Below are 27,715 nucleotides of genomic sequence, written 5' to 3'. Positions count from 1 at the left end.
GCTTCTTTGTTAAAAATTAGTTGTCCAGATACATGTTGGTTTATTTCTGGGCTCTCAATTTTGTTACACTGGTCTGTGTCTAATTTTCTGCCAATACCATACTGTTTAGATTATTGTAGCTTTGTAGTATAATTTAGAGTCAGGGAGTGTGATAACTCTGGCTTTGTTCTTTTTTTCTCAAGATTGTTTTGGCTATTCAAGGTCTTTTTGTTGTTCCATAAATATTTGATGATTTTTTTTTTGGTTCTATTTGTTTTAAATGCCATTGGAATTTTTATGGGAATTTGCATTAAATCTATATATTGTTTTAGGTAATATGACCATTTTAACTGTATTGATTCTTCCAATCCATGAACATAGACTATCTTTCTAATTTTTTGTTCTTCAATTTCTTTAACTAATGTCTTACAGTTTTCAATGTACAGGTCCTTCATTTCCTTTGTTAAGTTTATTTCTAGGTATTTTATTCTTTTTCTTTGTTATTAAATTGCAATGTAATCGTTTTCTTCATTTCTTTTTCTGATATGTCATTGTTAGTTTATAAAAATGCAACAGATTTGATGCATAGATTTTGTATCTTGCAACTTTACTATATTTGTTTATTGTTTCTAATAGACTTTTGGTGGAGTCTTTAACATTAACTATATATATAGTATCATGTCATCTACAAAAAAAATGACACTTTTACTTCATTTCTAATTAAGATGATTTTTATTTCATTTTCTTGCCTGATTGTTCTGGCTAGGTCTTTCAGTACTATGGTGAATAACTGTGATTAGAATGGGCATACATGTTTTGTTTTCATCTTAGAGAAAAGATTTCAATTTTTCATTGTTCAGTATTGTTAGGTAGCTAGTGAGACATGAATGAAAAAGGAACAAAGAAATAAGGGTCCAGCTCTGTAACCATAGAAACTTCCCTTGAAGATTTTCCTTAAGCACTTCCTAGAATACCTTTCTTTTAGTGTTATAAATTACCTCAAATCCTAGAGCACAAAGGCCATAAAAGCTGCTGTCCTGAAACCACCTATAAACACTTGCACAGAAAGCACTGCCCCTAACTTCAACCTCATTATACCATCATTATAATCTCATGACTATGCCTGGAATTTCATAAATCTAATTATAACAGACTGAACTCTATGTAAGCACATGTGCACTAGGCAAGTTATATAGCAGCTAGGTGTCAATCAAGGTGACCTCACTTGCCAATCGCCTAAGAATATCTTTAGGAGCACCCCATCAAGCCATCCCCCCAAAATATGCACTGGTTTGGGTTACAGGTTTCTGTCTTCCCAGGCTATAACCTATACCCATTCCTTAGGGGTACATAACCTCATTTCCACTTGGCCAGCTGGTTTTAAGCTTGACCTGTCTTCTATCTCATAATGTTCTTTAAATAAACAAATATTGTTTATATTCACTGAGTTGAAATTCATTTCTTTGCCAATGAAAAGAACCTAGAGGTTTATGTGTTACCAGAAATTCGATTGCTTCATTGGTAATAGTTTTTTCATAGCTGAAGTTATGTCACATATGCCCTTTATTAAGCTAAGGTACTATTGGATGTTGTACATTCTTGAAATGAAAAATGTTCATGAGGATGGAAAACAAATTGATCATTAAAATTTAGTTTCTCTCTTTATTTCATAATGTAGCACAGAGACGCTAATATGAGGTCAAGACAAGAGTTGACTTATTACAAAGACAAAACTCAGAAAGCTTTTCTTTTTTAATTAGTCTACTTTCATGACCAAGAAGCTTCAGGTGTTACAAAGTCATGTGGAAGGTACTTTTCTCTTTTTGTATAAACATGTATTATTTAGAAAGCACATTCCTCTAATAAGCTCATTTTATGTTACCCAGCCTGTTATTACTGACCTAAGCACGATTCTGCAGGTTGAGAGCTGAAAGAACAATGTGTCATTTTCTATGTCTATTCGTAACTTCTTTCTTCAAAATCCCTACTTTATATTTCTAATGTGTAGTGGTGGGGGCAGGATGATGTGCCCATGCCCCCACAGCAAGACAATTGATTTAATCAACAAACATTTGTGGATAGCTACCAAAATCAGGCAGCAGAGCAAGATATGGAAATATAGTGATAAGACATAGATCTTTAAGGAGTATATGGCTTGGTAGAAAGAAAATAAGTAAACAAGTTTAATATAATTTACCATTACTGTAACATTTTCGAATGGGGACATGGACTCTATAAGTGAGAGCAGCTCTAACTCTCTATCAGGATTAGTTTTGGGCAAAAGAAATGCCATAATGGCCTGAGGGGAGTCTTCAAAGAGGAGAGAGTAGAATACAAAAAGTCATGAATTCAAGAATTCCAGAGATACTCTCTAGAAAATAATTCATTGGAATGGAGAAGGAATTGCCTAGGAATTCCCAAGCATTGTTATTTTAAGAAATATACCAGATTATTTTCATCTTCTACTGGTTTGGGAACCAGTCTTTCAAAAAGTTTAAAAATTCTTAGCCGTATACATGTATCTTCTATTTATTCCATTTCCTATTCTCAAATCATTCCTTTTCATATTTCTTTTTAACTAAATACAGCATATCATTCTGAGAGAAGGATCTTATAACCACCCCCAGACAATTATATTTATAAAATTTAGCATTGAAGTAGCACAAAATGTGACTCAGAGCTCAAGAGTTTCATGTATAGCAGAAAATGAAGTTAATTAGCTATACATAGAAATGAAAATTGAAATGTCACTGTTACAATTAAATCAAGCACTGCTAAGCTGGAGAAATATAGTTAGAAGCAAAAGTAAAAAAACAAAAGCAAAACAAAACAGACATTTACATTATTTTTTCCTTTGGGGAATATGAACAATCACAGCTGGATTCCCAGGTATTGAGTTTTGTTCACTCATATAATGACTGATAACTTCAACTATTCAGTGAGTACAAAACCAGGTATGAAAATGTTAAAAAGCTAGTAATTCTATCAAAAAAGAAATATTATTAATGCAACAATCTTAATATTTAATCTTAATTAAAATAAATAGTATCCTTTGGGAGTTTACTATACCCAAAGCATTGTGAAAAATACTTACTGTTAATACCTCCATCAAGTCTCACCATAATCTAATAAGATCTTACTGTTTTTTTCTTATTTTATAGATTATGAAACTAAAGATGTGAGAGCTTTGAAAAAAGTAGTGCAGATATTCAAAATTAATAAATAGTTCCACTGATTAAGGATATTTTAATTCATTTCCATAATGTTTATTCTGCTTGACCAGATATATTTTATTATTATTAGATTTTATTAAAATAAATGTTCTTTAAATAAAGGGAAGAGTACAATGTTTATCTCCTTAATGTACTTGTATACTGAATTAATTTATACTCATTATGTATTATGGAATGATTACAACAACATAAATATATTTTACAAATTAAAAATAAACCCTTCAATTGAAAAAGTAGATTTGTTCCAGCAGAGCTGAAAGTCATGAATTATAGATCGGATGTATAAATTAGAAGTTTAGCTCACTATAGTTTATCAATGTTAGAGACCTGCCCTGTAAGGAAAAAGAATCAATGACTTAGCCACTTGTATTGAAATTAGCTGATTAATGGCAGACTACATTAACTGATTTTATTTTTTAACTCCTTGTATGATCCTTTTATTTGAACAATTCCCTCTGCTCATTAGAATTTTGAAATAAATTTACTTGTCTCTTGAATATATTGACCTGGTACAGAAGTAATTTTATCTTTTGAGAAACAATGACATTTTAAAATTGACTCTTTTTAATGAGATTGTACCAAGTGATCTTGAGCAAGCCAGGTTCTTTCTCTATACTTTCCTTTTATTTTTTTATAAAAAATTATAAACTTACTTCCTCGTTCTAGAATTATTTTCACAAAAATGAAAAGATGAGAACATATTCAAAAATCTATACTTCTCTTTTTAAAATAAATCAGAATACTCTACCTTCTAGACTTTACTAATTTGTATTATACAATTAAAATATGCATGATATATTTACACACTATACAATACACTGTCATGTTTAACATATAGACAAACATAAATATATAGCTTTCGTTTGAAATATTATGTTTATTATTGCATAAGAAAATAAATTCAAACAAGGTTGTAAAATTGTAGAGTTGAAATCACCTACAAGTCTTCTATTAAGATCATGCTTTAAGACTAGAAATAATTGTTTTTTTTCTATTTCATTCAGAAACTTGGACTCAGATTTCCTTATTTGAAATAAATTATTTTGTGTTATCAATTTAACAAAACATTTATTCTATAACTATTATTGAAACTAGATACAAGATCCAGTGTATGAGTTGAAACGTAAACAAGATTGGCTAGTTTCAGCCTCATGGAATTAAGAATTAAACAGGTTAACCAAAAGCACTAAATTAACAATCACCATGCAGTGTAAAAGTTAAGTAAAATTGAAAGTACAATGTGCTATAAAAACAAATAGAGTAAGTACAAACAATAGCTGTTCCACAATCTTTTGGCCCCACCTCCTTTAACTGGAATTTTTTTGTCTATTAGCCTAAGATAATGTAATATTTCTACAAAATATATTAAAGTCATAACTAGATTTATTGACTCATTTTTTTTCCTCATTGGAAAAATTCTTACATGACTTAAATTACATATACAACTACTAAAAATTATACTTTGTGAGAAAACTTGAATTTCTTGTTAAGCACTATGGATGAGTGCTTGACAAACAATTGCTCTCTAAATCTTCACTGAAAGTATTCTTGAAATATTCAGTTATCTTTATTAATAACCATTTTCTAAAAAATTTATAGTAAATAATAATTTATAAATACACATAGTTTATTAGGTAAATATAGAGCATAAAAACATAAAATAGACAAATATGTGTAAATGTGTGTATATACAGCCCACAGTAACTTCATGTTTTGTGGTAAATAATGAATGGTTTAATGAAATAATAGTCACATGACCACTTTGTCTTCTAAGACCAGTAAGAAAAATGATCCCATAGAATTAAGAATAGATTGTTTATAGAATAGTTGTAGTCATCACAATGGCTTCTAAATATAAAATATATCTAACAATTAGAGAATTACAAATTGCAATAAAGATTACAATAAACATTTATGTAAATATATTAAATAAAGCATTAGCAAATACAATGTTAAAATACATTAAAATTGTTTATGTAAGAATTCAATTAATGTCCCACTTAATTTTTGTGGAAAGAAAATATTACTTATTTAAAAATAAAAATAAAAAAAGGGTAAAAGAACATATGAAATCAGTATACAATGGATAAAAGCCAGAAAATCAGAAAAAGAGACTCTAAGGTGATATTTATGCAGCAGATACAAAAAACAATTACCTTATGAAAAGGAAAGTCTAAAGGCTATAAGACCAAAAAGCAAACAAAAAAAGAGCATATCCTCCAAAAAAAGCGCATATCCTTCAAAATAAAATGATTTAAAAAATCAAGTGCTAATATTTGCTGTTGGAGCAAACAAGGAAAAAGTAATTGTCCAAATATGAGGAAAACAAATTTGTGACATTTTTATCAATTTTTTGAGATATAAGTTTAACACTTCTGTTTTATGATACTTGTCATATCTTCTTAAACAGAACAGAGTGAATGACAAAAGAGTACGGAATTCTATTTTGATACTGGGTTCTACAGTGAATAACATTTACATCATTATAATAATGAAAGGTTTATTAAGATCCCCAATTCAAAGAATGTTAAGACTGAATCACTCTTATGATCTTGATAGTTATTTTGATTGGACCTTTTTAATTGTAAATAACACAAACAAAACTTAAATTACCTTCAGAGAAAAAAAGGAAAATTTCTTGACTCAAGTAATTCGGAAGTCTAAGAGTAAACCTATATTGTTGGATCCAAAGACTCATGTCACATCTTCAGTTCTTGCTTATTCATCCATTAGGTGTAATCTCTTCTGTCATTGGTGCCATTCTATAATATAGGCTTCTTCAATATTACAGGAAAGATGGCTTCCGCCAGCCCCAAATTTAGTCTCCAAAGTTTGAAACCCCAGTGGAGTTAGGAATTGTTTTAACCTAGCAATTATCCAGAAAGTTCTGTTGCATGTTTCCGGAGTTATTTTTATTTCCATGGGGATGAAGTGCAATGAATGATTCAACATAGTAGACACATGACCAACCCAGAGATCAAAAGGAGAAAGGGACTGTAACTTTTATTTCTTCTGGGAGTAAATGTAGAGAAATTTCTCCAAATAACTAAATACACTATATAAAAATAAAATAGCTAATATAATTACTTAATAATAATGTAAATAAAATGACATAACTGACAAAATATGAAAGATGAGGGACATGATGAAGTGCATTCAAGGTACTAATTTCTAATTTTGTATGATATGGAGTTAAATGAAACAATAGCAATTTGATCAGGAAATAAATGCTTAATGTATAAAAATGAAAAATTTGAACAGCATACAAGAATATATATAAAATAATTAAATTTATATTGTATTAATTTAAGCTAAGATATCAGAATGTAAAATCTCATTGGATAGTTTAAAAAACATATTGGATAAAGAATAAAATAAAACTAGTCAACTCTAAAATAGGGTAATAGAAAATATTTAAGCAGAGAAAAACAAACATAACATAACTGAAATATGAGAAATACTCAGAAAGTCTAACCTGTGTATAACTGAATTCACAGAGAGAGGGAGAGAAGGGACACAATGGAGCACGAGTAATATTGGTAAAAATAATATCAGAAAGTTGTTATTGCTAATTAAAGACATTAGTCCACTAGTTAAAAAGCTCTTCAACCAGAAAGCAGGATAAATATAAAGAAAATCTTACCGCCCTTATAGCGAATTGCTAAAAACAAAACAAAAATATATTTATTCATATGCTAAGAAATTTATATTGTAATTATATGTGGTTTAAAATTACATACAGTAAAAAATGAAACAACATATAGAACAGATGAAGAGTTTAAGAGTTAGGCTGCTTACATGAAAGTCTATGTGTGATATTACCTGAGTATACACAATTACAAAGGCTTTATAGCAGGCATCATGGGATTGTTATGCATTCATATGTCTAGTTTTTCCAGCATCATTTTTTGAAGCAGCTATTTTTTTTCCTCATAGAATGTCTTGGTGCCTTTGTGAAAAGTCAATTGACCATAGTAGTAAGGATTCATTTCTGGAGACTCGATTCAAGTCCATACATCTGCATGTCTATGCTTATGCTAGTACCACACTGTCTTGATTAACTTAGCTTTGTAGTAAGTTGTGAAATAAAGAAATGTGAGTCTTACAACTTTGTTCTTTTTTTCACAAGATTATTTTGGTATTCTAGGTCCCTTGCATTCCCACATAAATTTTTTCCCCCTCTTTGGTTTCCTCCCACCCCAACTTCCACCCCTGACCTATATGGATGTTGCTGTTTCCCCTTAGGAATTGTATCTCTGAAGGTGGGGCGTCTCCTCCCACACGCTCGCACTCAGGGCCTGGTACACCCAGTGCACTCTAGGGGCCCTGGGGCTCCCAGGGCATGGTCTGTGGCTCCACCTGGGGTGCAAACCCAAGACCTACTACATGTAAAGAAGATGTGCTAACCACTACACTACGGAGCCACTCCCCAGAACCACATAAATTTTAACTTCAGATTTTCATTTCCTGAAAAAATATCAGTAAGGATTTTGATAGAGAGTATGTTGAATCTGCTGTTCAATATGACACTATTAAATCTGATTTATTATATTGATTTTTAATTTTTTCAACCACGTTTTATAGATTTTAATGTACAAGTATTACACTTTTGTTAATTTATTCCTATTTTATTCTGTTTGATGCTATTTATAAAATTATTTACTACTTCTATTTTTAGATTATATCTGTAGTACATAGAAAAAATATATATAAATTGACTTTGTTTACTTTGAACTTCTTCAATTAATTTATCGCTTATACTAAGATTTTGTGAATTTTTTGTGGTTTTCTGTTCACAAGATCATACCATACGCAAATAGAGTTTTATTTCTTCCTTTTCAATCTGAATGATATTTTAAATTTATTTTATTTCTTATTCTTGTCTAATTTCCCTAACTAGAACTTCTAGTATAATGCTGACTAGAAGTGTCAGGAACAGATATTTTTGTCATTTTTTTTCTTAAATTAATTTATTTTTATGGTGACATTGGTTAACAAAATCTAGTAAGTTTCGGCTGTACATTTTAACAGTAGGGCATATATATATATATATATATATATATATATATATATATATATATATATTTTTTTTTTTTTACACTGTGTATTCACCTCCCATAGTTAGATTTCTTTCTGTCACCACATATTTGATCCCTTTTACTCCATCAACCATCCCCCACCCTCTCCCCTACCCTCTGGTAAGCACTAGTATACTGTCCATGTCAATGAGTCTCTATTTGTTTGTCCTGTTCATCTGTTGCTTTTAGCTTTATATCTCGTGTATAGGTAATATCATGTGATTTTCAACTTTTCCTGTCTGGCTTATTTTGCTTAGCATGATTATCTATGGGTCCATCCATGTTGTCACAATGACAGTATTTCATCTCTTCTTATGGCTGAGTAATATTCTATCGTATATATGTGCCACTGCTTCTTTACCAATCATCTATCGTAGGACACTTTGGTTGCGTCTATGTCCTGACCACTGTGAATAATGTTGCTATGAACATTGGTGTGCAAATCTTTTTGGATATGAGTTTTCAAGCCTTTGGTGTAAATATCCAGTAAAGGGATTGGTGGATCGTATGGTAGATCAATTCTTACTTTTTTGAGGAATTTCCATACTGTTTCCCATAGTAGCTGTACCAATTTGCAGTTTCACCAGCAGTATAGGAAGGGGCCCTTTTCTCCGCATTTTCTCCAACATTTGTTATTACTTGTCCTGTTGATTATAGCTATTCTAACAGGTGTAAGATGGTATCTCATTGTGGTTTTGATTTGCATTTCCCTATTAGCTAGCGATGTTGAGCATCTTTTCATATATTTGTTGGCCATTTGTATGTCCTCTAGGAAGAAGTATCTGTTTAGGTCCTCTGCTCATTTTTTGATTGGATCGTTTTGTTGTTGTTGTTATTAAGTCGTATGAGTTCTTTTTATATTTTGGATATTAGGCCCTAATCAGAGACATTGCTTGCAAATATATTTTCCCATTCAGATAGGTCTTTCCTTCTGCTGGCTTGAGGTTTCATTTGTTCTTCCCTTTCTAGTATTTTAAGATGAAGCGTTAGGTTTTTGTTTGGGCTTATTCTTGTTGTTGGAGATAGGCCTGTGATGATATGAACTTTTCTCTTATTACCACTTTTCCATGTTTCAAAAATTTTGATATGTTGTACTATCACTATCATTCATTTCTTTGTATCTCTTGATTTCTCATTTTATTTCTTCTCTGACCTAGTTATTCTTCAGTAGTATGTTGTTTAATCTCCATATTTTTGTGGTTCTTCCCACATTTATTTTTACAGTTGATCTCTAGTTTGAAAACATTATGATCAGAGACTATGGTTAGTATGATTTCAACCCTCTTATATTTGTTGAGGCTATCGCTGTGTTCCAATATGTGGTCAATCCTTGAGAATGTTCCATGTGCACTAGAGAAGAATGTATAAGCAGCTGTTTTGGGATGAACGGCTCTGTAAATGTCAATTTTGTCCAGTTGTTCTAATGTGTCATTTAAGGATGTTATTTCCTTATTGATTTTCTGTTTCGGTGATCTGTCCATATAGGTACTCTACTACAATAGTGTTTGGGTCTTTTTCTCCCTTTAGTTCTGTTAGTAATTGCTTTTTATATTTCGGGGCTCCCTGATTGGGAGCACAGATATTAATATGTGTTATATCTTCTTGTTGCACGATTCCCTTTATAATTATGTAGTGTCCCTCAGTATTTTTCTTTACCTTTTTTTATTTTGAAGTCTGTTTCATCCAATACTAGTACCACTACTCCCACTTTTCTCTGACTGCTATTTCCTTAAAATATCATTTTCTACCCTTTCATTTTGAGTCTATAGTTGTCTTTAGAACTGAGATATGTCTCCTAGAGGCAGCGTATGGTTGGGTTTTGTTTTTTGATCCACTCTGCAACTTTGTGCCTTTTTATTGGTAAATTCGGTCCATTTACATTTAGGGTGATTATTGAAATATGAAGTCTTCTTATAGCCATATTTTCTTTTGCTTTCTGGTAGCTCAGTGTTTCCATTTCTTCCTTGTCCTTGTGTTTCTGTTTTCTTTATTTTGGTTTGATTTTGTAGGTTCCCTCTGGTCTTCTTGTTTTATGTTATATACTTCAGTTCTGAATCTTTGGTATGTGGTAACCATTATGAATATATAAAGGATAGTTATATATATTCTCCTTTGAAATTTGGATCTTTGAATCCTCCCCTTTTCAGTCATCGTTGTCTCAATTTGACCCTGTGTATGCTGAATATTCATTACTATCTTGCTCCAGCAAATTTCTTATTGTTTAAGCACATAATGCCCTGTTATTAGTAAGGATTGCACTTCTCTGCTTCTATCTGCCAGCTAATCACCTTACTCTTAGTTATTTATTTTTTTTTTCATTTTGTTTTAGGTGAGCTGACCCCTTTCAGTATTTCCTGCAATGCAGGCCTTGTGGTGGAAAATTCCCTCAATGTTTGTACATTTGGAAAGGTCTTAATTTCTCTTTCATATCTAAAGGAGAGCTTTTTTTGGATACCTTTTTTTTCTGGTAGTTCCTTTTATTTAATAGTTTGAATATAGCATTCCACTCCTTTCGGCCTTGTAAGGTCTGTGCTGAGTGTACGGTGATAATCTAATGGGTTTTCCTTTATAGGTTACCATCTTCTTTTCCCTGGCTGCCCTGAGAATTCTGTCTTTGTCATTTATTTTTGATAATTTTAATACAATATGTCTAGGTGAAGGCTTTTTTGAGTTGGGTGTTCTGTTGATTTCTTGATCTCCAAGCTCCAGCTCATTCCTTAGATTTAGAAAAGTTCTCATCACCTATTTGTCTGAAAATGCTTTATAATCTCTGCTCCTTTTCATCCCCTTTTTGAATGCCTATTATTTTTATGTTTCCTCTCCCGATGGTATCAGCTAGTTCTTGTATTTCATTTTATTATTTTTCATTCTTTGGTTTCTTTTTTTTTTCCTTCTGATTTATTTCTAGATTTCTGTCTTTGGTATCACTGATCCATTCCTTCATTTGGTCAACTCTATTTCCCAAGCTTGCTATTTCATTTTTCAACTCTTAGAGTGTTTTTTTTTTTAAATCTCCAGAAGATCTATTCTGTCCTTTCTGAGGATTTCAATCACCTTGCTAAAGAACTCATTCTGTTCATCTAGTTGTTTTTTTTCAATTCCTGAATTGCTGATATGACTCGTTTTAGATCTCAATGAGTTTTTTCAGAAGTACCATCCTGAATTCTCTGTCATTTAAGTTGCATATTTGTATATCTATAAACTTATTTTCTGGAGAATTTTCTCATCTTTCGAGCTGCCTTGTCACCTTGGTTGTTCATGGTGTTTAATGGACTATTTCTCTGCCTGGGAATTAATGGAAGTGTATTCTGCTTTTTTCCCCAGAAAGATTTATTATATAAAGGTCTCTCTTTAACCTGTTGCAAAGATGATATTTTTCTTTTGGTTTCCAGTAGATGGCGTCTAAGCCTCTTCGACACCTGCTTTTTTTTTTTCCTTAGAGATGTTTAAACATGCTTGCTACCCTCAGTCTCAGTCTCTGTCAGTGTTAGCAACAGTTTCAGTAGTGTTTGCTCAGATTCCTCTGAGCTCCGCGATGTTCAGTCTCTGAGGATATGGAGGGAGGAGCCCTCTGAGTTTGGGGATGGAGGCTGTGACTCAGCCTCCTGCTTTGCATCCACGGCTGGTAAAAATCAACTGTTGTTTCTCTGCCATCCCCACTTCTCTGTCGTCCTCACTTCTCTGCTTTCTGCCCTGATGCCTGGGTCCTGCCACTTGTCGCGTGGAGCTCCCAACTCTCCCAGGCAGGACTGCTCAGGGAATTTGCCTCACCTTCTTACCATCCCCTCCTCCTACTGGGAGCTCTGGCTGCGAGAGGCAGCTTTTTCGTATCTCCCAGTGCATAACCTGACAGCTGTGGTAGCTCTTATGCGTAGATCCCACACTCAGACGTGCTGGTATACAGTTAGGGTATTTTGTGTTGAGTTTTAGATGTTCAGCTTATTGTTGTTTCAAGGAGAGAGATCTGGTGATGTCTATCATTCTGCCATGTTTCTAACATCACTCTGTTGTTTCTGATATTAGTGGGAAAGCATTTAGTCTTTCATCATTAAGTATGATGTTATCTGTGGGTATTTGTGAGATGCCCTTCATCAAGTAGAGAAATACCCCTCTATTTGTAATAGTTGTGTTTTTATCATAAAAAAATGTTTTAGACTTTTCACATGCTTTTTTTCTGCCTCTATTGAGATAATAATGTGTTTTCTGCCCTTTATTTTAAAAACTGATATATTGCATTGATTGAGTTTCACATGTTAAACCAAACTTGAGTTTATAGTTTAAATCGCCTAGTCCTGGTATATAATCCATTTCATATATTGATTAAATTAATTTGCTGGCATTCTGGGGTAAAATGTTAACTCTATATTCTTAAGAAAAATTAGTCTTTCTTTCTTTCTTTCTTTCTTTCTTTCTTTCTTTCTTTCTTCTTGTCTCTCATTTTTGTTGTTGTTATGATCATGATCAGGCATCATGATAATTTAGGCTTCAGAGAAAAATTTGAAGCATTCCTTCTATTTTTATAAGAGTTTGTGCAGAACTGGTATTAATTCCTCTTTAAACATTTTATAGAATTTGATAGTAAATCCTGGGCTTAATACCAGAATATACGTAGAACTCTTATAATGAAAAAGACAAAAATTAATTACCACCAAATTGGGAACAATATCAATATTTGTTCCACAAAATTTAATTAATTAATGGCCAATTAACACATGAAAAGATTAGCATCATTAGTTATCAGAAGATGAAAATAAAATATAATTAGATACACTATACACACACTAGAATATCAATTCTAAGGAAATGTTGAAAACTATTTAATATCAGAAAAAAGTAGGCTTTAATGCAAAAAAAAACTTACTAAGAATAAAAATAGTTATTCCATAATAATTAAAGGTTTAATTTAAGAAAATAAAATATCTGAAAAATTTAGTATCTTTAAAAGAATTTGAGACTAAAATTAATATCTTTCTCACAAAGTAATCTGTAGTCCCAGAATGTTTCAATGTTAAATTCTTTCAACTATTAGATAAATATAATACTAATCTCATTCATTCTTCTGGAATATATATTTTTAAAAATTAATTACTTTTTAATTCGCTTCATGAGATCAACATAAACTTGATAACAAAACAAAGAGAGGAAGTTACTAGAAAGAAAAATTACAAGCTAATATCACTAGTTAACATTAATGAAAATATATTAAACAAATGTTTTAAAAAATGAATAACCTGTATAGAAAAATGATAATGCATTAATGGCTATGGGAATTTATTTTATGAATGCAAAGTTAGCTTTACAGCTCAAGTAATGACTTTCCGTACATTAGGAGAAAAAAAGAGAAATGTCATATTGTCACTCTGAATAGAGAAAAAATAAAGTGTATGATAAACTCAACAACCTTTCATGAAAAATATTTAGTGCTAGAAAAGATTATTTTTTCAGTGAAATAATACAAGAAAAATAAATAAAAATATGAAATTTAAATGAAAGAAATAAAACTTATTCTTTTCAGGTGGCATGGTATTTATTGCTGTTGAAATGCAAAAAGTTTGTACAAAACTATTACTTAATATATGAATTTACCAAAGATGCTGAATAAAAGGTCTATATAGAGGAAATCAATTATACATACCAGAATCAAATGATTAAAACTATGTTAATACATCTTACATTTCAACAAGTTTATAAAATACTTAGTAGTAAACCTAATGAGAACAGTATAAAACTTTTATATTGAACAATAAATAATAGATCTGAGCATAATTAAAGCAGGCCTATATAAAGATAAAAAACTAAACATTGTCAAGTTGTCAATTCCCTGAAATTTTTACTCAAAGTATCCAAGAAATATTTAAATTTGTCCATCAATGCTGACAAGATAATTCTTAAATTTATGATTTATAGGATAGAGAATAGTAATATCAAGGAATAAGGAAAAAAAGCTTTATGACTTATATTACTAGATATGAAGACTTATTTGAAAGGCACAGTATAGCAGATCCTAAAATAATGTTTCATTCAATGTCATTTTGTTATAACATTGATGAGATACCATAGGAACTTTACTCTTATTTACATAAATTACTCTATGGTAAATTGGATTTTAAAAATAGTCATACCTCAGAGATATTCTAGGCTTCATTCCAGACCACCACAATAAAGCAGGTATTGCAATAAATTGAAATGTAATTATTTTCCTAGTGGTGGGTCTTGTCTTCAACTTTTAAAATGCAACATCTGTGGAGCACAAGATAGCAAAGCACAGTAAAATGAGGTATATCTGTACATCTTTTTGATTAAAGTCACAGAAGCTATCGATGACATTAAGTGAGAACTTACTGTAACAAAAAAGTGTATATAATATTAGTGCAATCATTGCAAATAGATCAAAATGAAGAAAAGAGAACCCAAATACATATTCATATAACAAATGAGCCATTTCAATTTTGAAGAATAAAAAAGTATTTCTCAAAACATGTTTTGGATAATTTATGTATTAATAAAAAACAAATATGCTTTGATCTCTCCACACTACACAAAACAAATTTACAATTCTATAATTCAATGCAAAAAGTAAAATAATAGAACTTCTATAAGAGAAGTTAATAAAAACATAGTTTCTTCATCATGTTAAGGTAAGTCAAATTTTATTAAATGAAACACTGTAAATGAGATTAATAAATCTGACTTCATTAAAATTATAAACATTTATCCTAAAATAGACACCATTAATAAAATGGGGGGAAAAAAAAGTAGCATACCGGAAAAATAGACATTTGTACCTTATATACATGAAAATAGATTGTTGTCCACAATATTAAAAAGTTACTACAAAATAACTTAAAATAACAATCTAATAAATAATCGAGCAAAATATCTAGCATCATTGTATAAAAGATATTCGAATGATCAATAGACACATGAAACAGTGTTTAATATTAGTCATAAGGAAAATACAACTAAAAATATGAAACACTATTACAAAACCATCAAAATATACTAAGCTAAATAAAAGACATTATCAAGTCTGCAAAGATGTGCAGTAATTGATGTGAGTATGCATTGGTTCAACTGGTTTAGAAAATTATTTTTCTATGTCAAGAAATGTAGTCACATAACACTCTATTACCCATCAATTCTATACCTAGTAATATACCGAAAGAAATTAATGCTAATGCCTTCCAAAATACCTGTATAGTAATAGTTCCAAAGTGGAAATAACCCAATATTCTTCAGTTGTAGAGTTATATTTACAACGGAATATTATACAAAGAAAAAAAAAAAACATGACTGTGTGCAATAACATAAACTCTCAAATACATAAGCTTAGGAAAAACTATCTTAAGATTGAAGAAAGTATTAGTATTTGATTTACATTTATAATAATATATTCATTCATTAGATATGTTTTGACTTCATAAATACCAAAATATTTTAAAAATACAATGCTTAACAGTAAAAAAGTTGAGAATTCTGATAAAGTATTTTAGTATTTTATTTTATATTATTGTATATAAATAATATAATAATAAATATATACATATGAAAATAAAACTTTTATTTTCATATGTATATATTATGTCTCTAACAATAAATTAAATACATGTGTGTATACAACAAGCAATATTTTTGTTTGCATAGAAACTAATCTGAAAATATCCATATCAAATGGTTAACAGTACACTTTTTGATGAGATTTAACTGATAAGATATTTATTATATTAGTTTCACTTTATAAAATTTCATGGTATTATCTCCAAAGTACAAATTGCAATTATAATATTAAAAATGGATTTGTAATTGAATCCTCTGATATTTATACTATTTTAATTACAAAACTAATAGAATCTGTTACTTAACCAACTGTAAAATAAGAAAATAATTATGACAATACAAATTGAAAAATTGATTCACACTTTATTGATTCAGTGCCTATTTTCAAAAGTAAGCTTTTTAAAAAAGATTTACACTAATATTTCTAAACACTTTTTATTATATTTTCCACTTAACTTTCAAACAATTCTAACATTTAGATATAATTATCTATATTTTATAAATAAAAGGTTGAGAATAAGAAAGATTGAATAATGTTCTAAGGGTCACAAACAAGTGACTGGTTGAACAATATTTGAAAGCATACAACTCTATTCTAAACCCATGATCTTTTCAGTGTATCAGGTTACCCTTGTTTATTTTTTTAATCCATTTATTTGTTGGAGATATTTTCTGTATATAAAGATACACATTTAAGGGCAGAATTAAACAGTATTTGGATATTTAAGGCAAAATATGATCCATTATGTACAATACTTTTTCACTAAAATTTGTCATAGGTTAAATTAATAAAAGAAGTGTCTCAATTTCTAAATTTAATACTTAAAAAATATATATCTTTGATGGTTCTCCATGCTTATGGGTCAGAGCCTAAAGCCCTCATCCTGATATCCAATAACCTTCAAAATTAAGTCTTTTTTTCTATACCTAATGTCGTGTGCCCTTTATTCTCTACTCTTGCCTGAAAAACCTCTCATTGCTCAAAATCACATCACTGATGTCTGCATCTTGCCTTGGCTTATGTTATTTACCAAATAGAAATTACCTTATTCTTCATTTCACTGTGTTAAATTCCCTCATTATGAGGTAGAAGGTAATCAAGAGGACATTACCACTGGTTGACCTTTGTGTTTGACCCCAGCAATCAGAGGCTCCTTACTCCTTCTCCTGTTCATGGAAGATACACTGCTCCCACAGTGAGAGCTGTTCCAAGGACATAATCCAAGAGGAAAAGATGTTGAGACCTTCTGGATGATATAATGATTAAGTTCATGCCTGTGTATAAAATTTGAGATTTTTGTGGGCGGGTGCACAGGTCTGCTCATCTTGAGGCCACCCAAGATAAGCCTCACAATAAGTTCCTTTGTTTGTTAAAACTGTCACCTACCAATCTATAGTGGTCTGCTTCTTTCATCCATCTCTACTTGCCCTCATGTATAGGAGCCAGTTTGTAAACCCACAACCGGTGAGCTAGACAGAAGACCAAAGAAATGGGCCTTGAGAAAGAGGCAACTTTCTCAAAGGCTGACCAACAACCTTTATATGGGGAGGGATGGTCTTTATGTTTCAGACTTGGGAACCACCACATAAATATGTGCACCCTTGAAAACATCATCTGCTTCAATGAATTTATTTGAGAAGCTACATATAGTGCACTGTGGCAAAGATGGAAATCAAATTGCTGCATTCAGCTGGCTTCTACTATGGACATTTCAGCTTGACACATGCCTAGCTGGAGGCTAAAGATCAAGTCTGAAAATTTAAAGAAAAAGCGAGATTAGAGAAAGATATGTGGTCATCCATTACTCTACTAGCTTTGGGGCTGGCTGAGAAGGAGAAAGAGCAGAATAATGAATTAGAAACTCTAGTGTGTCATTTTGCAAAATTATCAGGATGAAAGCTGCCATGGATTAAGGAGGTCTGGGTGCTTGCGACAAAGCCTAATTAGAATGTTATGAGGTAGAATTCCTGGAAATGTAAGGAGAACAAAGGTGAGAATATTGTAGTGACTGACAATAAAACAGATGGAGTACCCCTATGCAATTAAACTTCTAATACGAAAGAAAATTTTAGGGAGTATTGATCCTAGACTTCTGATAATAGAATAATATGTCTCAAAGATCCTAGGAGAAAATTTAAATTTTTTCTCTACCCCTTAAAGTTGTAAATTTTATCATGTCTTTGAAATATAAACACTCCAATACATAAATAAAACAAAGCTCAGAATTGCCTGAAGCTAAAGAAAAGAAGAGACCTACTTATTTAATTATTTATTTATTTACTTACTTACTTATTTATTCATACTTTAAAAAAAAATTATTTTACATTAGAGTGGTCATTCAATACCATTTGATATTAATTTCAGATGTATAGCACAGTGGTTAGACATTTACATAATTTGCAAAGTGATCTCCCCAGTTAGCTGACTACCCATCTGCACTATACATAGATCTTTACAGCTAGTGTTCGGGTTTTCCATGGATAAATGCCCAGAAGTGCAATTGCTGCATCATAAACTACTTCTATTTTTAATTTTTTGAAGAACTTGCAAACTGTTTTCCAGAGTGGCTGTACCAATTTGTAATTCCACCAACAGTGAATGAGGGTTTCCTTTTCTCCACATCATTGACATTTGTTATTTTTTGATTTATTAATGATAATCTGACTGGTGTTAGGTGATATCTCACTGTGGTTTTAATTTGCATTTCTCTGATACTTAGTGACCTTGAGCATCATTTCATATGTCTATTAGCCATCTGTATGTCCTCTTTGGAAAAATATCTATTAAGATCTTCTAACCATTTTTAAATTCGATTGTTTGTTTTTTTGTTGTTGAATTGTAAGAGTTCTTTATAAATTTTGGATATTAACCCTGGGTCAGATGTATTGTAGGCAAATATCTTTTCCCATTCAGTAAGTTATCTTTTTGTTTTGTTCATGGCTTTCTTTGCTGTGCAAAAAAAAATCAGTTTGAAGCAGTCCCATTTATTTATATATATTTTTGTTTCCTTTGCCTGAGGAGAGATATTAGAAAAATATTACTAGGAGCAATGTCAGAGAGTTTGCTGCCTATGGTTCCTTCTAGGACTTTTATGATTTGGGGTCTTACATTTAAATCTTTAATCCATTTCGAATTTTTTTCTTATATATGGTGGTCAAGTTTTATTTTTTTGTATGTATCCAGCCAGTTTCCCAAACACCATCTGTTGAATAGACTGTCTTTACTCTATTGTATATTCTTGCCTCCTTTGTCATAGATTAAATTACCATATAGGCTTGGCTTTGTTTCTGGGCTCTCTATTCTGTTCCATTGATCTGTGTGTCTGTTTTTAAGTCAGTACCATGCTGTTTTAATTACAACAGTTTTGAGGTATAGTTTGATGTAAGGCAGTGTAATACCTCAAACTTTGTTCTTTCTCAAGATTGTTATGGTTCCATATAAAATTTTGGATTATTTGTTCTAGAATGCCACTGATATTTTAATAGGGATTGCATTGAATCTATTGATTGTTTTAGGTAGTGTAGCCATTTAATGATATTAATTCTTCCTACCCATGAGCACAGTATATGCTTCTATTTATTTGTATCTTCTTCCATTTCTTTCTTCAGTGACATAATTTTCTGAGGACAGGGTTTTTTTGTTATTTTTTGTTTGTTTGTTTGTTTTTTACTTCCTAGGTTAATTTGATGCAGTTATAAATGAGATTGTTTTCTTAATTTCTTTTTCTGATAGTTCATCATTGGTGTATAGAAAATCAACCAACTTCTGAATATTAATTTTGTATCCTACTACTTTACTGAATCTATTTATATATTCAAACTTTTTTTGGTGGAATCTTTAGGATCCTTTACATATAATTTCATGTCATCTATAAATAACGACAGTTTTACTTTTGTCTTTTCAATTTAATTGCCTTCTGTTTCTTTTTCTTGTCTGATTAGTGTAGGTAGGATTACTATTACTATGTTTATTAGAATTGGTGAAAGTGGGCTTCCTTGTCTTTTTTTTTGATCTTAAAGAAAATGCAGCTAGTCTTTTCCCATCGAGTATCTGTTATCTGTAGGTTTGTCATATATTGGCTTTATTATGTTGAGGTATGTTCTCTCTATTCTCACTTTGCTGTAAGAGTTTATCATAAAGAGATATTGAATTTTGGCAAATGATTTTTCTGCATTTATTGATATGATCATATAATTGTTATCTTTCAATTTGTTAATGTGATGTATCATATTAATTGATTTATGGATATTAAACCAACCTTGCATCCCAAGATTAATGCAACTTGATCATAATGTGTAAAATTTTTAATGTATTGCTAAATTCAATTTGCTAATATTTTGTTGAAGATTTATGCATTAAACTTAATCAGTGACATTGGCCTATAGTTGTCTTTTTTTCTATTGACTTTGGTTTTGAAATCAGGGTAATAGTGGCTTCGTAAAAAGAGTTAGGAAGCCAATGCTCCTCTTGAATTTTTGTAACAGTTTGAGAAAAAATAGGTGTTAAATTTTCTTAGATTGTTTGGTAAAATTAACTTATGAAGTTATCTGGTAAAAAAATTTTGTTTTTTGGAAGATTTTTGATTACTGATTTGATTTTATTGGTGGTAATTGATCAGTTCAGGTTTCTGTTTTTGACTCAGTCGGGAGGTTGTATGTTTCTAAGAATATATCCATTATTTCCAGATTTTCTAATTTGTTGGCATATAATTACTCATAGTATTTTCATATAATCCTTTGTATTTCTGTGGAGCCCATAGTTATTTCTCTTTCAATTGACTTTATTTATTTGATTTCTCTCTCTCTCTTTTTTTTTTGTTTTTCTGTCTGATATAAGCATTGTTATTGCAGTTTTTTTTTTAAAATTGCCATTTGTGTGAAATATATTTTTTATCTCTTTACTTTCTGTCTGTGTGTGTCATGTGATCTGAGGTGGATCTCTTATAGACAGCATATATATGGGTCTTTTTTTTTCTTATTCATACAGAAACCCTATGTCTTTTGATTGCAATACTTAATCCATTTATATTTAAAGCGATTGTTGATAGGTACATAGTTATTGTCATTTTATTTTTGAATATATGGGGTTTTTTTTCCTCTTTTTTTAAGAGAAGTCCCCTTAAAATTTCTTATAATTTTGGCTTTTGGGTGATAAATTCTTTTAGCTTCTTCTTGTGGGAAGCTCCATATCTCACCTTTAATTTTAATAGATATCCTTGCTGGGAAGAGTAGTCTTGATTGCATGTTCTTGTTTTTCATCACTTTGAATATTTCATAACATTCTTATAGGAGTACCTTTGTAACTAACTAGCTGCCTTTTTCTTGCTGCTTTTAGGATTCTCTCTTTGTCTCCAACCTTTGGCATTTTAATGATGACTCGTCTTGGCGTAGGCCTGTTTGGGTTCCTATTATTTGGGACACTTTGTGCTTTCTGAACTTGTATGTCTATTTATTTTGTCAGGCTAGGAAAGCTTTCTGTCATTATTTCTTCCAGTAGGTTCTCAGTTCCCTGCTCTCTCTCTTCTCCTTCTGGTGCCCCTATGCTGTGGATCTTAGTATGTTTGATGTTGTCCCAGGGACCTCTTAAACTTTCCTCAGTAATTTTTTTTTTCTTTTTGCCTTTCTGATTGAGTTTTTTCTGCTACCTTGCCTTCCAACTCACTCATTTGGTCCTCCACTTTAATCAACGGTTTATTTCTTCTAGTGTATTCTTCATGTCAGTTATAGCATTCTTCATTTCTAACTGCTTCTTGTTTATGGCATCTATGTCCTTTTTTACTCTTGGTATCTTTCTATTGAAGTCCTCACTGGGATCATCTATTCTCCTAAGTTCATTAAGCATCCTTATAACTGGTTTTTGAATCTCTGTATCTGGTACATTGCTTGCCTCCATTTCGTTTAGTTTTGTTGTTGTTGTTGTTGTTGTTTTTAATATAGTTTTCTCTTGTTGTGTCATTTGTGGCGTGTTTCTTTGCTTTCTCATTTTAGTTGCCTCTGTGTTTCTTTCTATGTATTAGAAGGTTTGTTATGTCTCCCAACCTTGGCCAGGTGGTTTTATGTAGTAGATGTCATGTGTGTCCTAGTGATGCAGTCTCCCTGGTAACATGTTCTGGGCATGTTCCTTGAGCGTTCTCCTGTTGTAGCTAATCCTTGATTGATGTTAGAATGTCAGTCGATGGGATTGACTCTCAGGCTGATTGCCTATGAGGTTTGGCCACGCCCACAAGGTAAGAACTGCTGCGTGGGTTTTAACCCCACAGAGTGAGATTTGCCCCAGCAGTCATGTGTACCTGTTGACACCACTCTTTGGGTGTGCTACTTTAGAGTTAGTCAGGTGGTACTCTGTTGTGGTCTGCTGCCAGTCTTCAGATGTGTTGGTTCTGTGACCCCTTGGGAAGGGCTCCTGTTTAAGCCAAGTTCAGTCACTGCCTTTGATTGTTTGGGACTACCTGGTAGGAGCTACAAAGCTATTAGCTTATGGTTGCTGCCCATGCCAGATCTGGAGGCAAATGGGAGAGACTGCACTTTCAGCCAAGGTTTGTTACCCCTAGTACTGGGCCTAGGGTGACTTAGAAAAAGGATTGGTGCACCTCAAAACTTGAGCCTACCTGCCAGCTGCCCATAGGACTATGCAACTTGAAGAGACTTTGAGTGGCATGTGAGTTGGGTGGGGCAGGTACCCAGGAAGTTACTTGGGTAAAGCTAACCCAGCCAATGCAAAGTCAGGTCTAATGCCAGTGCTGATTCTGCTGCTTCCTGTGAAAGTTTCAGATCACGACAATACCTGCTGCTGTCCTCCTCAAGTCTGTTGAAGACAGAATATGTATGGGTCTTGTTTTCTTATCCAGTCAACTATCTTGTGTTTTCTGATTGGAACATTTAATCCATTTACATTTAAAGTGACTATTGATAGGTACATAGTTATCGCCATTTTATTATTCATATATATCCATATATAATATATTCATCATATATGTATTATTTATCATATATATATATTATTCATCACATATATGTATATTATCTATATGTGTGTGTGTGTGTGTGTGTGTGTGTGTGTGTGTGTGTGTGTGTGTGTCTAGTAGGTTGCTTGGCCTTTGTTTCATTTGGTTCTTTCTTCTGTAGTTGTCTCCTGTTTGTTTGTTTGTTTTTTTTCTTTTTTTGAGAGCATGTTTATTTTTCTACTCATCTTGGCTGTCTCTCTTTGTTAATTTCTATGTATTGGGTAGACCAGCTATGTCTCCCAGTCTTAGCCTGGTGACCTTATGTAGTAAGGGTTCTGTGTAGCTAAGGGGCACAGTCTTCCTGATCGTCTGTGCCAGGTGCTTCAGGAGTGACCCTAGTCTAATTTGTGTGTGTCCTCCTATTGTAATTGAGCCTTGATTGTTTCTGGCACATTAGTGAGTATGATTGACTCTTAGGCTCACTGGCATTGAGATTTGGCCACATCCATAAAGTATAAGCTGCTATGTAAGGGCTGACCCCATAGAATGGGCTTTGCCTCAGAAGGTTTGTGTGCCTGTTGAGACCATTCCTTGGGTCTCCTGTTTGGGGGATACCCAAGTGTTATTCTGTCATGGTCTATTTCAAGTTTCTGGATATGTTGGCTCTGGAGCCCCTTTGGAGGTGCTTTTGTGCAGGCCAGTGTCAGGCATTATGTATGACCATCTTGGGGCTACCTCGTTGGAGCTGCAAAGCTATTTGTGTTTGATCACTGTCTAAGCTGAACCTAGAGGTATGTGGGAGAAGCCACATGGTGATCCAAGCCTGACTGTCACCAGTACTGATCTTGGGGCAGTTCAGCAAAAGGCCCAGGGCATCCCGAGGCCTATGGCTACCTACCTCAGCAGCTGAATGAGCCTTGTGCTTACTAGAATTGGATGAAGCAGGGTCTCAGAGTCAGTAGTGTGGGGCAAGTAGTATTCCCTAAGTTGGTTCAAATTCAGATTTGTTGCCAGTGTTGAGGCTGTGGCCACTTGCAAAAGTCTCAGCTTATACCAAGGGCAGCTTCTGCATGCCTCAGGCCCACAGACCTCTGACGTCTCTTCAAGAAATACTGCAGCTAGTTCTAGGGCTGATTGCTTCCCTGAAAAGTATCTCCAGAGTTGTGAGAGTGAAGGCCTATTGATTGCTGCTGAAGAGCATGGGATGGGACTGGTTGCTGCTGAAGAGCATGGGATGGGAACCTTCTGCTGAGAGCATGGGATGGGACTGGTTTCCCAGTGACCACCCAAAATTCCACTGGGCGATTTGAGAGTTGGGTGGGATGGGGGTCTCAGAGAGTCACAAGGTGTACAGAGTAGATATCACCAGGTCAACACAGATTCAGTTTTGGCCATGGTGGCGGAGGATTCACCACAGGCAAGTTGGCGCTCACCTGCAGACTGCATCAAAAGAGGGCTCAACAAAGAGACAGTAACAGCTGTCCCTCTAGACCTTGCCCTGATGCCACTCAACTCAGTCTTTCCCTCTATGTATCTGGTACCTCCCAGCTGCTGTCCCTCTACTAGAGTCTGTAGTGAATACCTGACAGTTAGTGTCTGTGAGTGGGCCCTTTAAGAGGACATCTGTGTTTCCAGTAGCCTTCCATCTCACTTGGATGGCCATAATCCCCACTAATTTTCACAACCAGATTTTGTGGGGACTCCTATTCCTGGCTCCAGAACCCTGGGCTGGGAAGCCCTAGTGTGGGGCTGGGGACCCTCACTCTTTCGAGGTTTCTGTAGCCAGGATAATTCTCCTGATGCTCAACAACCACAGGCTGGTATGGGGCAGTCTGTTTCATGTGTCTACCCTTTCTACAATTCTCAATATGGTCTCCTCTTTACATCCCAGTTATAGGAGTTTTGTTTAACTAGTCTTTGGATCATTCTCTGGTTGACTGTTTCATAATTTAGTTGCAATTCTAATGTAGTCATTGGAGGAGGCATGCACAGCATTTACTTACCTCTCCATCTTGACTTGAACTCTCTAAAGAGATTTTTTAGAATATAGCCTGCTGTAGAGTTCCTTTGGCTGAATTCTAGTTGACAGTCTCCATGAGATTACTTTGTCAAGGGCTAATGTATTGAAATAAAACTATGGGGTGTGTTTTGTGTCTACATGTTTATGTATGTCCATAGATATGTGTTATATACATGTAATTTTTTTTTTTTTTTATTCTTTGAGATTATTACCAAAATTAGTTTGTAAAAGAGTTCTTTCTAACTGGCTTACAGAAGTAGTGTATTTATGTAGAAACTGAAATTGAATTTTCTTTTATCTACTATGAGGATGAAGTTTTCTTAGACTATTGGTTTGTTCTTGATGAGATTATGATAGAGTTTTCTATACCTTTTAATCTGCCTAGAAAACACAATATTCTGTTTAATCAAAATAATTTTCTTTGCTTTGTGTTACACAAAATATTTTGTTTGGAGCACTTATTTATTTTTTTTTCCATTTGAGGTACTTGTTGATAAGAATGTAGTTGTTGCCATTCTTTATTCATGTTTTGATGCATGTTTTTTTTCTTCTTAAAAAAGTCCCTCCAACATTTCCTGTAATACTGTCTTGGAGGTGATAAATTTCTTTAGCTTACTTTTGTCTGCGAAGCTCTTTATCTGTCCATTGACTCTAAATGATAGCATTGCTGGGTAAAGTATTCTTGGTTGTAGATACTGGGTCTTCATCATGTCGAATAGTTCGTTCCAAGCCCTTATGTCCTGTACAGTTTCTTTTGAGAAATCAGCTGCCAGGCTTATGGATGCTCCCTTGTAGGTAATTAACTGCTTTTTTCTTGCTGCTTTTAATATTTTCTTTGTATTTAACCTTTGGCATTTCAATTATAATGTGTCTTGGTGTGGGCATTTTTGATTTCCTCTTTTTTGGGACTCTCTGGGCTTTCTGAGGTTGAATGTCTATTTCCTTCACCGGGTTAGGAAAGTTTTCCATCATTATTTCTTCAAATAGCTCTTCAACGTCTTGTTTTCCTTAAAACATTCCTATGACATGGATATTTTTATCTTTAATAGTGTTCCATAGGCTCCTTAAATTATTATTATAGTCTTGGCTTCTTTTTTAATGCCATCCTGATTGAGTGCCCTTGGCTTTCCCATCCTCTATATAGGTAGGTCATTTGATCCTCTTCTTTATTCACCTTATTTATCCTATTTAATATACTTTTCATCTCAGATAATGCATTCTTCATTTCTGACTGGTTCTCTTTTATAATTTCCATTTCCATTTTTATGTTGTTGTTTTTTTTTAATCTCTTTGTTAAAGTGCTGAGTTCATCTACACTTCCCCTAAGTTCATTGAACATCTTTATAACTGGTATTTTCAACTCTGCATCTGTTAGATTGCTTAACTCCATTTTTCCTGGAGCTCTTTTCTGTTCTTTCGTATTCATTCTCCTTTTTTGTCTTCCCTCTTTGGCTGCCTTTCTGTGCCTGTTTCTAAGTACTAAGCAAAGCTCCTAAGTTTTCCAGTCATATTAGTGCAGCTTTGTGTAGTAGGTGTCTGGTGATACAGTCCTAAGAGGGGTTCAGTTGCAGGACAAATTTAGTCCCAACCTGTACCCCTCTGAGGCCACCTATTAAGATTTGGCAAGCAATTTACAGATGCTGTGTTTATAGTTTTCTTTAGAGTCCACACCAGAAACTAAAGCCAGATGCTAGCCAGATATGTGGGTCTTGGAGCTGTTCAGCAATGGGCCTAGGACTCACAGAAGACACAACTAGATGTGGCTTGAGTAGGGCTTTGAATTTGGGGTCAGAGTTTCAGGGACTCTTCTGGGCGGAGTGACCTCTGTTATCCATTTTGATGATGTTTCAGCTATGGTGGCGCTGAGTCCACACACTGAGAAGAGGGAAGGCTTAACAGAGGAACAATGGATAACGTTAACACTTCTGCCTGGAAGAAAGCTTCGCCTCCAGCCCTTGCACCAACAAGTCAGTATCCCGCCTATAAGTCCCTGGTGCTCCCCAAGTAGCTGACCTGGTGCTGGTTCTCAGAGCAAGTGAGTCCATCACCACGAAAGTCTGGTCATGGGTATGGCATCTTTAAGAGGAATGCCTACAGCTATAGGCTGCAGCTGCCATAGCCTCTGTCTCACTTAGCTGCTAGGAATCCACAGCCTTGAGTCTTTGCCCCCTCTTACCTCCCATTGCAGGGTGATTTATTATTTCTCTCCCTAGTTGCAAGGCTTCTGTTCCCCCAGGCTCTGTGGAGACTCTGCTTGTTTTTTGACCCATGTTTCTGTCACTACTTTGATGCAGTTGCAAGAGGAGTATGAACAAATCTTCTATCATTTATGCCTTTTTGCCCAGTTCTCGTTGCATTTTTAACCATGGTTATTTTTAAGTCTTTCGTTATTTACAAAGTTATTGTTTTACTCTGACAATTCTGAAAAAGTATTTCTGCAAAGGTGCTTTGTCTTCTAGGAGATTCATAAAAAGACTAACAAGTACAGGTTACTTGTAACCAAGGTCAATTTACATTCATGTGGGAAGAGCAACAATGAAACTTTCAAGTGCTACTTGCACAGCCCCAAAACATGTTGTAGAATGGTAGCCAGAGACCTTTCCTCATTCTCTTTCCTCATATCAATGAAATGTGCCCATTGCATTGATGATGTAAGGTTAACATGTAAAGGCTTGGCTTTGTTGTAGAACACTCTACAGACTTGGCTTGAATATCTGTGACAGAGAAAATGCATGGAGAACCCAGAGAAAATTCAGAGCCTAGACACTGCTGTAAAGTTTGAGGATTCATTTGGTTGAGTAAAACGTGCATTGTCTCAGAAGCTATGATTGATAAGGTTCAAGACTTTGTGTGGCCTATTTGGAATTTGGGGGAACTTTTATTCCTCACCTGTCACAGTGCCTC

The sequence above is a fragment of the Pteropus medius genome, unplaced genomic scaffold (genome assembly GCF_902729225.1).
Source record: "Pteropus medius unplaced genomic scaffold, Ma_sr-lr_union100, whole genome shotgun sequence".
Classification (NCBI taxonomy): Eukaryota; Metazoa; Chordata; class Mammalia; order Chiroptera; family Pteropodidae; genus Pteropus; species Pteropus medius.
This window is presented reverse-complemented; position numbering follows the sequence as displayed.